General features: G+C 45.8%; 1 protein-coding gene across 2 annotated transcripts in view; it reads left to right on the top strand.

Moving 5' to 3' along the window:
- The window catches only part of NFYC (nuclear transcription factor Y subunit gamma), a 43,756-nt gene that overhangs the window by 2,377 nt on the left and 28,953 nt on the right, over nt 1-12,426 (top strand). The window contains exon 1 of one of the 2 annotated variants that reach the window (XM_066575050.1): nt 11,384-11,674. The exons of the other annotated variant lie outside the window; for it this stretch is intronic. The gene's annotated coding sequence lies outside the window, so the exon portion shown is untranslated. Of the gene's footprint in view, nt 1-11,383; nt 11,675-12,426 lie in introns of those variants that run through there. 2 annotated transcript variants of the gene reach the window in all.

Genomic DNA, 12,426 nt, shown 5'->3' with positions numbered 1-12,426 from the left:
GCGGATTAGCCGGCCGTAGCATGCTCATTCTTTTTCTTCCTCCGCTGCGGCGGCGCTCTCCTCTATGGGAGCGCCGGCCACAGCGGAAGAGCGAACGGCCGGGCTGCTTCAAAACCCACGGCTAAGTGCCGCGGCTTTTGAAGCAGCGCTTCTTCCGGCGGAATTCTCGAGTTTTTTTGCTGCGGCCAAACTGCGAGATTTCCGCCGGGATTCCACTGTGTGGTCCTTTCTCTCTTGCTGTGTAAGTGATCATGGCACCTCATTAATTTGCCCCAGTAATTGGATTGTCCTATCAGCACAGATCCTGTCTGTATGCCTTCGGCCTCATGCCCACAGGTGGATGTTTGTTGTGGAGTCCGGAGCATCATCCTCTGGGTTCTGCAGCAGCAACTCTCGCTGACATAGTGATATCTTTTGCAGTTAGCACCCTTGAGATACATTTGTTGCTTTTTTTTTTTTGTTTGTTTTTTTTTGCTTAATTCGCTAGAACTATTTTTAAAATTAATAGGGAGCTCTAGAACTCTTTGGGGTGCATCCAGAACTTTTGAAAATATTTACTTTTTTGAAAGAGGGGGTGCTGACTTCACAGAGGTCTTAGGCCACTATCACACAGGCATTTGTAAAAAGAGCGTTTATTAATGCGCCCCATCATTGCAATGGGTGATGTGGGGCCTTAGAAAGTGCTGCAACGCACTAAAATAAAACATACAGCGTTAGATTTAGCGCAGTGTTTCTTAAATGCTCGTCTCATTGAAATCAATAGAGGCTCAGTACAACGGTTTTAGCAGGCGTCTCAAGCACCCGCTTAACTGCTGTAGGAAAAAAAAAAAGCCTTGTGAGAGGTGGAACGTTTGTATTTGTCACATGCTGAATGCTGTTTAAAAAAATGTTTTGTTGTTTTATTTTTCAACTCTCCCCATCTCCCAGTAAAAATTAAATAAAAAATTTATCAAAAAGTCAAGTGCACCCAACAATGGTAGTAATAAAACCTACGTACGGCTTGCTCTATAAAAAAATAAAACGCACCCCCATCGATGTGGAAAGAGTCATGGCGCTCACAACGAAAAGCATAAAGGGGCTTTTAAACCCCTTTAAGACCTAGAAATAAAAATCTATAAAAAATAATATTGTCATAATGGACGCTGGGCAGGTAAGCAGGCCTGGGCCTGGGTCAAACTCCACTGCGGGAATCCCGCATGCGAGGTTCTACCTACCTGTGGCCAGTAGGCAACGCAGGGGGCACCGGCCGGGCAACGGGTCCGACCTGCCCGGGGACATGAGGCCTAATGTCATTTTTACCGCTTGACCCCTGCATAAGCAAACTCTCCCACGAAAAATGCCATTTGCATATTTTTTTCCCATTTCACCTCACTTAAAAGTTTAGTGAACTTTTTCAACAACTTATACGATGCATTAAAAGGAACCCGTCATCAGGTTTGTCCTAGGCAACCTAAGCTATGCATGTAATAGTGCTAATGAGATTGCTATACCTGCCCCGCTACCCTTACAATCCTCTTCTGGAAGTTTTCCCAGTTTGGATTAAAATTAGGAGAAGAGTCTGATTCTCTGATGGAATCCCGTGCCTAAGCCTGCATACTAACGTCCACCTTTACTTCCGATTCGCGTGCTGAACACACCTGCGCTTTTTCAGCCGTTGCAGGGTCACCTGACATCAGATGCCGTCCGGCTGCTGAGCTTGATGTGTATGTATGCAGATAAGGCATTAAGGCCTCCTGCCCACGGGCGATATTTCATTGCGTTATCCACGGCGATAATTAGCACGCGTGAAACTCTTTCTATAGGATAACTCTGGAAAGCACAGCCCGATGTACATGGTGAAAATCCGCTGTGATTCTCCACTCGCATATACTACAGTCACCATCTGCAATCGCTGTGACTTTAGTGTTCTCCTATGGTGGAAATCTGCTGCGTTAAAACCCAACACCCGTGGACAGGCGGCCTAACACTAGTACAGTCACAGTTTAGGTTGTGTAGGAAAAGCCTGATGACCAGTTCCCTTTTAAATGGTACCATTAAAATACGCAATTCGTTCTGCAAGCCTGCATATAGCTATGTCCACTGAACATCAGTTATAGTTGGTGTGCGTTCACATCTGTGCTGGGGATTCCACTTGCCTGTTCTGGCCAGGGAGCAGGAAAGGGGATTTTCAGCTGCATGCACATGGAATATGCCATAGACTGTGATGCTACCGAACACACACATAGCAAGAACATGCTATGATCTTTATATCTTGGCGCATGTTACGTGTGCATACATGCCAAGATAGTGTATGGCAGTCAGGGGCCCGCAGCAAGTACGCAGTGTTATTGCATACTTCTTGCATGCCACACAACTGTCAAGTCTAAGTCAAATCAGACAGCATTTGTGTGCAGCCGGCCTTGGGTATAAAGTAGGGGGAAAAATTACAGATAGGGAAATACAAAAAAAAAAAATCACAAAGTGGCTATAAACTTACTAATATGCAGATTGCAGGAATGGGCTGATACAGGCAGACATGGACACCAGTTATCTCCCAACATGTAGACAGACTGCTAAGGCTGCCTGTCCACGGGCGTTGCGGTATCCCGCGGTGGAGCCGCCGCCGGGGAGCAGGAGCCAGCTGACGGATCGCCGCGGTGAGCCTATCTGACAGATAGGCTCACCATGGAGAATCGCAGCAATTCGTAGCATGCTGCGATTTGTTGGCTGTGAGCGGGGAATCTCTATGATTCTCCGCTTGTGGACAGGGGCACTGTGCAATGCAAAAATGCAAGTAGTGTAGCCGGCCTTGGGTATAAAGTAGAGTTGACACACTTCCATCAGAGTATGGTTCGGGCTGTGAAGGATCGTACAAATCGCACACCTAAACACTCAGGAGGTCTCGTAGGCATGTGCCCAATGAATATACTATCATTTGTGCCAGAAATCGGAGTAGAGTATACTGGAAATCTACAGAAGCTTATAGCCTGCGTAGGTTTCACGGACCGGCCAGTCATGTGATTCTAAATAAACTTGCCGCACTTCACTCCAGTGCACACTTGACTTGGACAGGTGTATAAAGCGATGGTCTAAATAAGTTGACCCGAGTATGCTCAATAAGAGAGCCTTATGTGGCACGGATGCTAAGGCCCTCCCCAGGACCAAGTGGTTGCGAGTTCAATCCCCGTTCAGGTAGCTGGCTCGAGGTTGCCTCAAACTTCCATCCTTCTGAGGTTGGTAAAATGATGGAGGTGTAATTACCTTAAAGCACTGTGGAATAAGTTATACAAATAACAAGATTGTTTTTTTTCTTGGATATACACAGTACAACTATTAGTTTAGTTCAATTGTCTGTAATTGTGATTTTAATAACAAACACAATCAGCCCACATTTTATTAACAATCAGTGCAGAAATCCAGGTAATTCCAAAGGGTTCACTTACTTATTTCTGCAGTTCTATGTTGTCTTCTGGTTCATGCTGTGAGCTGCAGTCCTGTCATTATAAATTAGCATCTCCTGGATATAGAGGACCTGCTTTAATTTGATCAAAAACTGCTAGCCCCAATCTTTAGTGTATGATCACACATTGCAGAGTGAGTCTGCACCAAATGATTTTCAGCCTAGAATTCCCTCATTGTATCGCAACAAGTTAAACCCACAGTGAACATCTGCAGCTTTTCCATGACAGAGCTGCTAACGCCGGTCTCACGTGAGCAGATGGGAATTGTGGATTCAAATGCATTGACTTTTGCTCACACTTGCAGGTAGGAATTGTGGATTCCGCGAGTTGAAGAAAACTTGCAGCATGCTCTTTCACCACGCATTCCACGTGTATGAGCACCATTGATCTCTATTGATGCATTCGATCCGCAGTGCATACGCAATTAAAATTGCGTATGAACGCGGATTCGCTCACAAATTGCTAGGAGACCAGATACAAATGGTATAAAGAAAGCAGGAATTTGTGGGCAGACAATGCAGGACTGTGTCTGGGGAGCAACAACATCCATCCATCCTGCTGTAACATCTGCTTAAGCCGCACAACCTGCTCTTTACCACAATGAACCCAGTGCTTCATATACAGTGCTAAACACAGTGCAGTGCCTCCATTGATTTCAATAGAGCTTTGCAGACTAGCACTCAAATGTGTTGTTTCTAACACCGTGATATTTAAGCGCTGTCAGTTGTATTTTTGTAGGTTTTGGCGTTTTTATGCTCATCGCCCATTACAATGATGGGATGTGATTTAAAAAAAAAAAAAAAAACCCTGTCAAATGCAGTAGAATGTGTTGAAAAATGCCAAGCAAAATGGATTTAACAAATCCCGCAGCGTGATCCGTGCCCATAGGGAATCATTGGACACCCGCAGGTAATTAAATACCTGTGGATGTCATTTTTCCCTGCCGCGCAAATTGCACGTCCAGGAAATCACCTGCAGCATGCTCCATTTTCTGCGGGTTTCCCACACGGACGGCTCCCGTGGCTTCTATTGAAGCCTATGGAAGCCGTTTGGTCCCACGGTACACCTGCAGCTGTATTTGTGCTGTGCCACAGGATCGCGGGAAAGCATAATTTCAAATTTGGCCGCGGAGGACGGGAACCCGCAGCGTCCAGACAGGTGAGTATTATCTATTTTTTTTTGGCCTCATGTCTGCGGGAAAGGAGGAACCTGTTGCCGGATTCTGCATGGACAATCCGCTTGGGCCCGAATTTACCGGTGGACACGAGTCCTTATTCTTCTGGGCACTTCCTCCACAAGAATAAGGGTTTTTTGTTTTTCAATGATTTATACTACTTCACAAAAAAGTAGTATAAACCAGCTGAGCCCAGAGAGCAGCATACCGTTCTGAAGGCATGGTTCCCACAACAGCTCTCACCATAAGGGCACAAGAGAATTCCCTGCTTGCGTTCCTCCTTCCATGATAGGCTGTCCTTAAATGTGCGTACGCGACCATACACAATTTGTTTCTGTAATCACTTGTAGTTCTTCCGCTGTGAATATCCACAAGCAGAGTCCGAGCCGCTCGAGTGGGGCCGGCATAAAGGCTTGAGAATATGCAGCATTTTCTGTCTACTTGCTGCTGCTGATTTCTTTTTTCCCCACGTGAATGTCAGTCCGGGCTCACGAGCGTAATTCAGTAACATGTGTACGCGCACAGCTTTAGCAGTGAATGGAGTCCAGAAAAGTGCATTGATTTTCATTCATCCATTCACACTTGTGTGTGTATACATTGCGTGTGATGTGCATGTAAAAAAGAATGCAACATGTTCCATTTTACCACGTATTACATTGTGTATGTGCTGCGGATATATACAACATTGCTAAGTAACAGCAGGAAATAAAAAAAAAAAGACTGTACATGACCGCGTGTGTGAGATACACTAGTCACGCAAAGTGAAAGATTGCTGCCATACGCGGCATGGAATAAGTAGGTTGAATCCATGATTTTGGCTCACAAATACTGACCCTATACTGCCATGTGAATGAAGCCCAACTTTAATTCCCCCCCCCCCCCCCCTTTTTAGGCTTGGCTCACACATAATTTACACTGGGAGGCACGTATTGCTGTGGGACCTGTACTATCTTAAGGCTTATTCCGACGTGTGTGTATATCGGCTGGATTTTCACGCCTGGCCGATATATGCATGTTGGAATAAGCCTTTAGCGTGTAATACGATGCGTTCTATTATAGAAAATGCTCCTATTTTTCATGCGTGTGAATTTGGCGCAAGTTATGTGAGCAGAAAATGATGACCTTTGGCAGATTGGTACAGAGTATTCTGTGTGCAATACCCTGCATGCAGGATACACTGTACCAGCACGCTGGAGTGAGCCCAGCCTTAGGCCTCCTTCCCACGAACGGATTTCCGCCGCGTAATTCGCGGCGAAAATCCGCTGCGTTGCCCGCAGCTATTAGGTTCTATTGAACCTAATAGCTCCATGCTCACGATGCGTAATTCCACCGCGGAATTACGCACCGCGATTTCTCCCGTCCTCACCCGCAGCATGCTCTATTTTCTGCGGGCGAGGACGGGCTGTACGCACTGACGGCTTCCATTGAAGTCAATGGAAGCCGTCCATTCACGCTATCTCCCGCTGTAACCAGCGGGAGATAGCGTGAAAAAACGCTTTCCCGCCCACCGCCGCGCGTCATATGACGTCATATGACGCGCCCGGCCGCGTCACGTGACACGGCCGGCCGCGGCACGTGACACGGCTGGTGACGCGGTGGCGGTGGGCGGTGACGGGCGGTGACGCGCGGTGACGCGGCGGCGGTGGGCGGGGAAGCGATTTCACGCTATCTCCCGCAGGTAAGTATAGGGGCTCTGGGGGGCGCCGTGACGGGCTTCACAGCGTAATATTACGCTGCGGAGCCCGTCACGCTCGTGGGAAGGAGGCCTTACTGTTTCACCTCCTCCTATAGAAAAGTGTAGCATACACCTTCTATTCCATGGATGTTCAGCATGTATTTTGTTTTTAAAATTACAATTAATATGAAATATAAAGAAACATAAAACTTTATATTTTCATACTTTTGTAGGCCTCATGTCCATGGGCAGATCAGATTCCGAATGTGGTTGCCCACAGCGGAATCCAACCCTGCCCCCGGCCGAGAGCACTGCGGGACTTCTACTTACCCATCTGGGTCTTCTCTCTTCTTCACTGCGGATGTGTGCAGAACCGCTGGCCAGCATGACGCTGCACATGCGCAGTAGAGTTTTGTTTTTTCTAAACTGATTTCCAGCAGAATCTGCAGCCTGTCCAAAATGTAATTGCGGATGGGCTGCGGATCAGACAGCTTTCTTTGACTTCAATGGAAGCCGTCTGTGTGGGATCTGGAAAGAAAGGTCCACAAATCAAATTCACATTATTTATCTCACTTGCGGACGCCCATGCTTCCCTATGGGCGGCTTGATTTGCGGATCTTCCGCACAGGTGACCCTTGCGGATTCCTCAAATCAGATACGCCCATGAACACTGGATGTTAAGGTATAGGTTTTTGTTTTCAAACACCTGAAGAAAAGTGTTCAACTACAGAAATAATTAATTAACTCAAAATCATGGTTAAATGTCCTGCTTCCGCGCGGTGTTTAACTGAACGCAATGTGCAAGAGTGGCCATCTGGAGCATTTCCAGCCACTAGGTATGACTGGGGAGTCGCTGATACAAGACAGGTTTTACTGGACTAGCATGGATTTGTATGTATCCTGCCCGCTTGTGTTGTAGTGGCTGCATGGGCAAAGTGTTATGTACATAAAGGTGCCAACAATGCCAAGACTTATTTATAGTCCTCTTTGTTACACTAGTGTGTTGGAGGCCTAAAAATATTTGGGTTCATATGCTGTCCATGATTCTATGTTCATTTGCGGACAGCGCTCGCACCCATTATAGCCTATTGGGCACTGCGCACTGCCCAAACCAGTGGTCCTCTTGAAAAAAGTAATCGCATCACGAACGAGAATTGGGACGTGTGAATGTGTGGGGCGTCCGTGAATTGGACAGCACATGGACAGGCCGCTGCTGATGTGAGTTGCACCTAAACCTCTCGGCTCTCCATTGGGTGTAAGGTAATTTGGCCTCCTGAACCTTGTCACAAAGATCCTTTGGGATGCTGCCCCCTCTCTGTGAGATCAGTGCTACATTCCTAAGGCCGCTCTCGCACAGCCTTCTATTTACAGCATTTAGCACAGAGTTTGAAACACGGCGTTACGTGCTGTAAAATGCCTCCATTGACTTTGATGGGCGAGCGCTCAGACAAGCGTTAAAACATGGTGTTTCTAACGAGCGCTGTCTGTTCTGTTTTGGGGTGTATAAGTGTTTTTAAACACGATGCATCACCCATTTAAATCAATGGAGAGAGTTTGCAACGCTGCCACAAATGCATAGAATGCGGTTTACAGCGTTTTCCCACGTTTTTGAACCCAGCGATTTGTCATCGGGAGGGAAAGTGAAAGTGGTGACATCGTCAGCCCAATATCGCTGTTGCCAATTTGTGTTTTCGTGCTGATGGGAGGCGGTTTTACCAGAAAAATGCCTCACATCCCTTCTGTGAAATAGCGATCCTCTGGGGCGGCTTTCAAACACGTTAGTGGATCAGCAAGTGTTTCCCATTTCAATGGGAACCTTCACATTGCACACCATGTGATGTGTTTTACTGTCCCATTGAAAACAATGGGCGATGCGTTCCAAGGAATGCAAAAAGAGGAACATGCCACAGATGAATGGGGTTCATATTCGCAATATAACAAACTTTTTTGCAAGATTCTCAGCCGTGTGAAACCGGCCTAAAAAATTTTTTACATGAAAAACTTTATTTCTACAGTAGGTGCTTTCCTGACGACACATTCCTGATACCTGGCTGCTGTCCTCCAGTGTTTTGTACTATATTCCTTGGTTATTGCCATTGGTCGAAGTAATGGCGTGATCTGAATATTATCTTGATTCTGCTGAACAAAACACTTTTTCAACAAAACTTCTAGTGTCCAATTTTCCAAGTGCAATGCCTTATAGATTCATGTTTTAAATGTCCCTCATACCAGAGAGGAGAGGTCCATTTCTGTTCCTCTACGTAATGGGGATGTTCCAGATCTGCAGGTTTTATGTCTCATGGCAATAGTGGTATCCACGGAATTTGGGGGCCGTCACATGATCTGAAGATATGGCTCCAAAACATGGCTGGTTCCCGGTAGAACACATGCTTATTCGCTTCAACTACTGTTGCTTAACCCCTTGACACTTTTGGGCAAATTTGTATGTCTTCAAGGGTCAGTGTTTGGAGTGGGATTTTGAGCTGATCGCATTCTATACAGGGCAAGTACCAGCTGGCTTTGATAGCTGACACCCTCTGGCAACAGCTGCAATCGGTGCTGCCACTGATGGTGGCTGGTGACCCTTTAAATTCTGCTGTCAACTTTGACAGCGGCATTTAAATGCCCCCATTGTAGTTTGGGGGTTCTTGACTGGCCCCTCTCAATGAGATCACGAGATGCTGTTCAGATGTCGTGGCAACCCAGGGCTTTTAGAAGGCCTCCAGTACTGTCATGTATTTCTGCCTACTAGGGACAAGCCTGTGGCCTCTCCTAATAGAATGTCGGCAGAAATGCCATATATTGCAGTACTGAAGTATTGCAGTATATGGTATAAGCGATCGTAAGTTCAAGTTCTCTATGGGGACTAAAAGAGAGTATAAATACTGTATGTATATTTTATTTTTTTTAATTAAAAAAAAAAAGAAAAATTCTAAAATTTCCAAAAACAAAATTGTGAGTGGTCGGAGTGTTGCCACTCTGTCTCCGAAAGCAGTTTTTAATAGAAAGCAATCAAAAAAGTTGTATGTGCTCCAAAATGGTATCAATAGAAACCACAGATCACTCTAGGAAAAAACAAGCCGTGACATAACTCTTGTCAAGGGAAGGATAAAAAAGCTAGGGTGGTCAGAAGATGGGGACAGAAAATATGTTTAATAGTAGTGCAGCAAAAAAAAACAACCTAGATTTGGTGGTCTTGTAATTGGACTGACTGCAGAATAAAGTTGTTTTCTCCCATTTGACTCTACTTAGAAGTTTTTAAAGGTTTTTCACTGTATTGTATGGCACATTAAACAGTACCATTAGAAAATACAACTCATCCTGCAATAAAGAAGCCCTCATACAGCTGCGTCACCAGAAAAAGAACAGAAGAACCCGAAAAAGTGCGTGTATAATGCTGCGCATGGCAGCAACTTTGGAGTGTGCATGACAGTATATCTCACGCACGCACAGTCGTCTTGGCTTTTTTCGCTTCCCGCTGTGTCGCGAAGGCCACTCTCACACATGCATCCACAAAAAACCACATTCTAAATGAAATCACAGTATTTTACCACAATTTCACGAGGTGTTTTTGAACGCACGTCACAGCATTTGACAGCGTTTCTTAACGCATCCCATCATGGTGGTGAGGTGCGTTGAAAGCGAAAACGCACAATAGTAGAACAGAAAATTGTGCCGCTAAAAACAGCATGTTCCAACGCGGGTCTTCAAGGCCCCATTGAAATCAGTGGGAGTGTTGTATCGCAGTAAGCGCGGTGTTCGGAACGCTGCGCTATTCGCAGTAAAAGTATCCAGTGTGAGAGCAGCTTAGGACGACTGCACAAGACCGGGTTAGATTACGTATGTGGGGGCCACAGCGGAATTTGACCCTGTGCCCATCTAGCATCTACGCACATCAGTCTTTTCTTCTTTCTGTACTGTGGATGGTCCACACGGCGAGCTCTCGGGTATGCGCAGCACAAATTTTTAAATTTTTTTTTAACTCTTGCTTTTCAATTGTAGAAGGGCCGTGGGTGGGACGCCCGCACAAAAATGGACCCTGCTGCGATTTATTTGATTTCCGCTCGTCTGCAGGAAAAAGCTTTTTTCAATAGCATGTTATGGGCGCTGTTTGCTGCGGAATCCGGAGGCAGACGCCCGCTCCAGATTCCGCAATGCAAATCTGCCCGTGTGCAGGCAGCCTTAGCGACGTTGGGTATAAATGCTGCACATACGCAAAGTAATTGCATACGTATAGTGTTTATTACACCCTCCTAGAAAACAATACGTGTAATACGCAGTAAAATAAAACGGGCTGCGTTCTTTTTAGATATTATGTGCAATGTATATATGCAAATGCGTATGAATCGCTATACTTGCACTAGATGCATTCACGTCGTCTTACGTGTTTTTGCGCAAAAACACTTGCCGCCGTGTATTTGCGCGAGAACAAGGTTGATAAGGTAAATTTGTGCGTGTCTGCCTGCAGTATTGCACTTTTTGAGGACAAACCAATTAAAATCAATAGGTTCTATCCTCCTTGTTTTGCGCACGCAAATTTTGTGGGCGCAAATATCTGCGCAAACATGGTCGTGCGATTAAGCCTAAAAGTTAATGAGTTTTATTGCCTTTGCTGCTTTATCCTCTTGAATTCTGCAAACCAGTTTTATTTGTCCCCGACCTCCATAACCTTCTGTTACTAAAGTAGCCGTTCCATAAATATAGCTAATATATCTCTTTCTTCTGGGGTGGTGAATCTGTCTCCCATGCTTATTGCATGCCCTGTCCCCCTGTACCACGCAGAATGCCTGCTTGTAGCACTGTGTGAGGGTGAGCGGCAGACAACAATGCTGCATTGACTCTCACATCGATGTTAATGAATGTACTCCGTTCTTTAAAGTCACTTGGTCTGACCCCTGCTTGTCTCAAGGTAACTTTAAACAGGAAGTGTTACAGTAGAGCGGATTGATACTGCCCGCTGCCAATGGAGGACGAGCAGGGCCCTGCAATAACATGCTGGAGCAAATGGGATGAGAGGAGAGGCGGGTGTTGGTGTCATGTAGCAAGTTAGATTGAATGCCTTTGACTGTTAAAGTGGAAGGAGGCTGCAGGATTTTTCATTGGAGACTTGGGAGTTTTTCCTTTAGACAGGGGTCAGCTGAAAGACAAAGAAAAATGGCGAGGAGTTTGCAAGGAGAGCAGTCTGTGTTTGGCTTTCGGATGGGTGCTGCACTGTCTCTTCCTTGCATGTCCTCATGCCTTTGTCCTTTCTTCTGTGTTTTTTTTTTTTTCCTCTTTCCCGAGAGGGGGGAGGGCTAGTGAGAGTGAAGCTGAAGGGGAAAAATGTAAGTGCTCCGCCGTGGCCTCATGAAATGGGAAGCTCCTGAACTCCTGCTGCTATCTCCGGTAAGTTCTTACATTTTTCTCTTTTTCTGTAAAGTCAAGTGCTAGATTTTTTTTTTTTTACATTTATTTATTTATTTTTTTAAATGAGGAATTCAAGTTTGTAGTGTCTAAGAAAATGGCCCCGTACATTCCTGGCATACCTTCTGCTGCACCTCTTGCACAGTGCCGAGTGGATTCCTCCTTCTCCCCTGTGCTATATGCAGTGATCACTAAATGCTGTGTCCATCTATATATGTGATCAGCTAGACGCCAAGACCGCTACATAAGGCAGTGCAGAAAGGTTAGACTGTTTTCATGTAACCTAGACGGTGAAGCGAAGGAGGGGGAGTCGTAATGCTTCATTTCTTCCCCCCAGTTACTATGAACAGCTGTTACTAGAGCGCATAACTTTATTTTACAATGGCCTTACAGCCATCCAGTTAGAAGTCATCACTTATTTACATTTCAACGTGCAAAATAAATGTGATGTAGTCGCCTCGCTGACGCTCTCCCTCCCCCTCCCCCTCCCCCCTTACTTGCCCTTGTACCTTGCAGGTAAGCAGTCTGTTTGCACACCTTGTAACCATAACCGTAACTAGACACTACACATTCTTGCACATGGCTGATGGCAAATCCCGCTTCGACTGCACAAGTGGGCTGCGTACCTGGTACAAGAGGTTTGCTTTGCTCCTAAAGAGGTTTTCACATCAGTTATGAAGGTCATAGGAATGCTTGATGTGCAGCCCAGTCGCCGGCATCTCAAGTCCCCATGG

The sequence above is a fragment of the Eleutherodactylus coqui genome, chromosome 1, assembly GCF_035609145.1.
Source record: "Eleutherodactylus coqui strain aEleCoq1 chromosome 1, aEleCoq1.hap1, whole genome shotgun sequence".
Lineage (NCBI taxonomy): Eukaryota > Metazoa > Chordata > Amphibia > Anura > Eleutherodactylidae > Eleutherodactylus > Eleutherodactylus coqui.
This window is presented reverse-complemented; position numbering and strand designations above follow the sequence as displayed.